Below are 6,163 nucleotides of genomic sequence, written 5' to 3'. Positions count from 1 at the left end.
TCCACCATTGGTTTAAACCAGAATTGACGGATATCAAGTGGTCTGTCGTTGGCTTTCGTATCAGACTACTGAAGGGAAGTGTTTCCCTTCTTAAATTTAGTGGGACTGTCTATTTGACATTCGACTATTTTTCATTTTGACAACATTCAAATTTCGTAGCAAATGAACAGATGACACATGTATGTCCCAAAAACCCCTCCCATCAGCCACTTTATTTTCTGTATTTTAGAAAAAAACGGGTCGGGTAATACCCTGACCCGGTTTCCAGCAATCCAGCCCCACCAAACCAAACCCTCGGTGGACTACAGCTAACAACTGGCCACAACGTCCCTGCCTGCCATCAACTTGCTATGCACGGAAAAGGAAGGGAAACCCCTCTCCACCCCTCCTACATAACATCATAAATCTCACCGAACACACAACACATAGAAACAAAATTAGGGCTGGCAGCCATGGAAGAAGTGAAGGTAGAAGAAGAAATTGCAAATCAAAGTCATGCCAGGAAGGCAGCCATGGGAGAGGGGTGTGAACCTGGAGAACAAGTTGTACCTGGAGAAGAGCAACAAGGACGTACAACAGGTTAGAAACAAATCTACTGCTACCCCCTTGTATTTCATTTCTTCACCAGCTTCACCACTCTTATAAGGAAATATCTGCCAAAAACGAACCTGTTGTCTGCGTGCCTGATCAGAGAACTAGATATCAAGATAAGAAACAACAACAGTAGAGAAAACTTAATACTCTGCAAATAGTTTGTCAGTAGCAGTAGAAAAAACTTGCATAGATGAAGAAATTACACTACAGCAACACATTATGCCTAAAATGACAATAGACAGGCCAGTAGCAAAACCATGCCGACTTACACTGAAAAACTAGGTACTGCCTAAAATGGTAACAGACCTACAGTGTAACTACCAATGAAATACAATGAAAATTTTCAACTAACACCGAAACTACCTATGGAATAAACTGCAATACAACAATAAGTACAGTGTAAATCCCATAGCAATTATAGTAATTCGCAGTGTTAAAGTGTACAGGGTAAAAATTCAAAATGAATTACAATGTAAAACTGCCAATGAATTACAGAGGGAAATGGGGAAATGGAATGTAACACGATTTTTACACTAGCAGAAACTTTCCGAATTATACTGTAATTCATCGGCACATGGGGAAATCCCCCTAGAATTACAGTAATTACAGTGTAAATTCTTTGGACTGTACTAGAGATTACAGGAATTACACTGTAATTCCTTTGGACTATACATATGTTTGTGCTACCTCTTGAGCACTGCATTGGTTTTCCCCGAAGAGGAAGGGATGATGCAGTAAAGTAGCGTAAGTATTTCCCTCAGTTTTTGAGAACCAAGGTATCAATCCAGTAGGAGGCTACGCGCGAGTCGATCGCACCTGCACAAAACAAATAAATCCTCGCAACCAACGCGATAAGGGGTTGTCAATCCCTACACGGCCACTTACGAGAGTGAGGTCTGATAGATATGATAAGATAATTTTTTTGGTATTTTTATGATAAAGATGCAAAGTAAAATAAAAGCAAAGGAAATTACTAAGTATTGGAAGATTAATATGATGAAGATAGACCCGGGGGCCATAGGTTTCACTAGTGGCTTCTCTCAAGAGCATAGGTATTCTACGATGGGTGAACAAATTACTGTTGAGCAATTGACAGAATTGAGGATAGTTATGAGAATATCTAGGTATGATCATGTATATAGGCATCACGTCCGATACAAGTAGACCGACTCCTGCCTGCATCTACTACTATTACTCCACTCATCGACCGCTATCCAGCATGCATCTAGAGTATTAAGTTAATGAAAATAGAGTAACGCCTTAAGCATGATGACATGATGTAGAGGGATAAACTCATGCAATATGACGAAAACCCCATCTTGTTATCCTCGATGGCAACAATATAATATGTGCCTTGCTGCCCCTGTTATCACTGGGAAAGGACACCACAAGATTGAACCCAAAGCTAAGCACTTCTCCCATTGCAAGAAAGATCAATCTAGTAGGCCAAACCAAACTGATAATTCGAAGAGACTTGCAAAGATAACCAATCATACATAAAAGAATTCAGAGAAGATTCAAATATTGTTCATAGATAGACTTGATCATAAACCCACAATTCATCGGTCTCAACAAACACACCGCAAAAAGAAGATTACATCGAATAGATCTCCACAAGAGAGGGGGAGAACATTGTATTGAGATCCAAAAAGAGAGAAGAAGCCATCTAGCTAATAACTATGGACCCATAGGTCTGAGGTAAACTACTCACACTTCATCGAAGGGGCTATGGTGATGATGTAGAAGCCCTCTGTGATCGATGCCCCCTCCGGCAGAGCTCCGGAACAGGCCACAAGATGGGATCTCGTGGATACATAAAGTTGCGGCTGTGGAATTAGGGTTTTGGCTCCGTATATGATCGTTTGGGGGTACGTAGTTATATATACACTACAAGAAATATGTCAACTTGCGACCATCACTATTAGTCACTGAAAGGTCATTGTTTTTCATTTGTGACCTTTTTGTGACCAAAAACAGAAGGTCAAAAGCTGGCGGCCCTAAACTAAAATTAACGGCCTTCTTTGTGAGAAGGTCGTAGAATTCCACGACCAAAATAAAAGGTCATTGATTCTATGACCTTCTGTTTTGGTCGCTAGCTCTCTGCCCAGGCCACGTCGGATCCGATGTGGCAATCTGACGTGGCAAAATTGCGACCAATTGAAAAGGTCATTGATAAGATTTAGCCCGGTCCAATTGGGTGTTCTACATGTGCCTGGCCCAATAATTTAGCCTTTTTATATTATTTTTTCCTATTAATTTTAGTCAGCCACATGGGCCAAGCCCAACATGGTCGTGATCCTTTTTTAGACCATTTCTTTTTTGGATCGCATCTATTTCTCAATTGGGCCTCAGCCTTTTTACAGTCCATTTCCTTAATTTTTGGTTTTTTCCTGTGAATATTATTTGGAAAATGGCATTTTTAGATGCCAAATACTATTAGGTCCCACTTGTCAGGTTCTTTCAATTTCCACACAATTATTTTAGTCGGAACAGCAAAGAAATGAAAATTATCAAACCACATGAAAATTTTGGCTAATAGCACAATCTTTACATAATTCATTTCACCATTACATGTGATACTATCACAACATATAACTACTACTACAACTATACTCCTGACTTCTTCACTTTCAGGCTGGAGCTTCTTAAATGAGAGGAAACACCATTTCTAAATATGTTCATACAGGCTGAACAAAGGCATCTAACAATAAACCAAAAGAGTTAGAAACAAAATAAAAACAAATATATAAAGCAGCTAGGGACTAAATCATGAAGCATCTCTACATGTAACATGTAACAGTAATAACCACCACCACAACACCAAGCTCACAACAGCAAGTCCATAGGAAAAAAACTCAGTAAAGCAGTCCAGCCCAGACTCTTACTGTTCAGTAGGCTGCACCTCTTTCTTTCTCTACCGCAGCAGCAAGAAGCATCCACACAAGTAGCAGTACCTCAGCAAGCTTCTAGGAACATCACAAGGCAGTAGCAGTTGCAGTTCCTCCTCTGTTCAGCAGCACCAACAGCAGCAGCTCCCCGCCACAGCCTGACTCGCACGCAGCCCAAATCCACTGCCGCCTTCTTCCTCCTCTTCTTCCTGCTGCAGCCGCCTGCAAAGCTAGCAGCACCCTCCTCGGCTGCCCCCTGCGCAGCTAGCCACCCCAGGGACATGAAGTAGGACAAGACGAAGCAGCTCCCTCCATGACACGTCGCAACTCCTCGAGCCCAGCGGCGCCGCCGCCGCCATGCCAACGCACGCAGCCTAAAATGAAGCATATAAAACATCAAACGAAGAAATGAATGGCAAGCAGTATAAAAATCAAGGTAGCACTAGTATATTTTAACTTATCTTGCAACCATCAATATAGTTTGCTTATAAGAAAACATATGGTCCGATGCTTATGTGCTACTAGATTACTAAAGACAAATTGCACACTATGCACTTAGTTTGATACTTGCTTAACAGTTTCAATGTAAACCAACAGTTAAACTTGAAAAGATGCAAAGCTGAAATCTAACTGATGACTGTAGCAAGAGTGCTCCCAGCACAATATCACAATTCTGCATTTCTAACTTGTACTTGCAACATTTAATGCTGGCAAGAACATATGGAGGCAGATATAGTTCCAGGAGATAGTACTTTAGCCATTGAAAAAACAAACTGTTTACTGAGATAGGGCAGTGGTAGAAATACAATCAAAGTTGCTCAATCATAAGGCATGTGAGCAAGACATGATGAATATGGCATGAAACACCAGCAATGCAATACTGCAACCAAATCATCATAGTTCAATATCTTTTCTCAATGGGAATTAAGTAAGGAAGGGTTCAGCATGCCAATGCATTTTGTTGTGGATATTCTGGACTTTGATGCGGCTAGGTTCATTTGTCAAATGAATACATCAGGAACAAAGTGTGAGCAATAGCAATAGAAATGCATGTCTACCTCATGGAGGAGTGGAGGTTGGCGAAGGCGAGGGCGTCGTCGGGGTGGCTGGAGGCGGTGAGGTGGCGCTTGATGGACAAAATGTTTCGACATACACTCAACTCCGTGTTGAATTCGACTGGCCAATCCCAGCTCTTAAACCGGCTTATAGATCGATGAGCACTTGGCCAATCTTCACAATAATACAGAGACAAAACAATCAACTTGCTGCACACAAGAGGCAGAGGGGATTTCTTTAGAAGAGAAACAGAACTGGACATAGAGCCACATCCCACATTAATAAATTGTTTGCAGCAGTTGTAACATAGAACAAGGACAAATGCTGCATGGACATGAACAACAGGATAAGTGACTACTGGTGAGAAAACTGAAGTTTGCAAGTTCCCTGCTAGTCTCCCGACGCGGGTACTGGTTCATCAAATAGCATGAATCACAAATTGCTTGAAATAAACATGCTAGAACAAGTAGTTGTTGGTCCAGTGAATCCTGGAGAGCTTATTTCTCATGAACAGATACTTGCTAGAACAAATCACAAACAGACAGTGTGCAGGCAGGGTACACAGAGACCAGGAGAACCAAGGCGTGGGCGGCCGCAGTTTCACAAACACCATACAAGCAAACTCCATTACACAATATGCAGTACATAGGAAGTAATCATCATATTTTCACAAAAACAACATGCAATGCAGACATATATACTCATACAAGAAGATCATTGCCTGCAGTTTTATATAGATGACATACACTGCAAAAATCTTAAGAGAAAATAACTGCACCGAGCAATTTACTTCATGATTAAGAGATATGCTTGTCCAGCGCATGGCAGATGGACTGAAACAACAACAACAACAACAACAACAACAACAATTACGAGGATCAAAACACCACCTAGATAGATGCTCGTTGTTGATCGATGAGTTTGGGAGAGGAAGCAGTGCAGTAGTAGCATGTGGAAGGGAAGGGAAGGGGGGACCTTGTCGAACTGCATGACGACGGCCATGGAGAGCTCGGGGCTGTGCACGCCGCTGGCCACCATCTCGTCTAGCATCTCGATGAGGGCCACACCGATCACCGACTGCCGGTACATGTCGAACGCCTCCGCCATCCCTCCCCTCACCCCTGATCCCTGTCGGTAACAGTAAGCAGCAAGTATCAATCAAACAATTTGTTCCTAATTGCTCATGTTTTGACATGGTGAATCTAGAAGCTCATATGTTACTAGTCGAGGGGGAACGGGGACTGACATGGAGTGATGGATGGCCTCGTAGGCATCTTCTGAAGGCAGGAAGTCACTTGTTCTCATTCTTCTTATCTGAATCCCCCAAACAATCAAAGAAACTCATTCAGAAACAGAAGGAAACACATTCAGGAGCACAAATCAGTCAAAAGGACTAGTCACAGGTTAGCCGTCGCTAGCAAGTATTTAATTCAACACTGATTGTACTACTTCGGCAACGAGATTCGGGAGCACAAATCAGTCAAAAGGACCAGTCACAGGTTAGCCGTCGCTAGCAAGTATTTAATTCAACACTGATTGTACTACTTCGGCAACAAGATTCTTCAATGCGGAATTAGAAAATCAAAGAAGCGGAGGCAAATCGCCGGATGGGAACTAGCAGCAGT

This window comes from Triticum urartu, chromosome 6A (genome assembly GCF_056163025.1).
Source record: "Triticum urartu cultivar PI428250 chromosome 6A, HENAU_Tu73, whole genome shotgun sequence".
Taxonomy (NCBI): Eukaryota; Viridiplantae; Streptophyta; class Magnoliopsida; order Poales; family Poaceae; genus Triticum; species Triticum urartu.
This window is presented reverse-complemented; position numbering follows the sequence as displayed.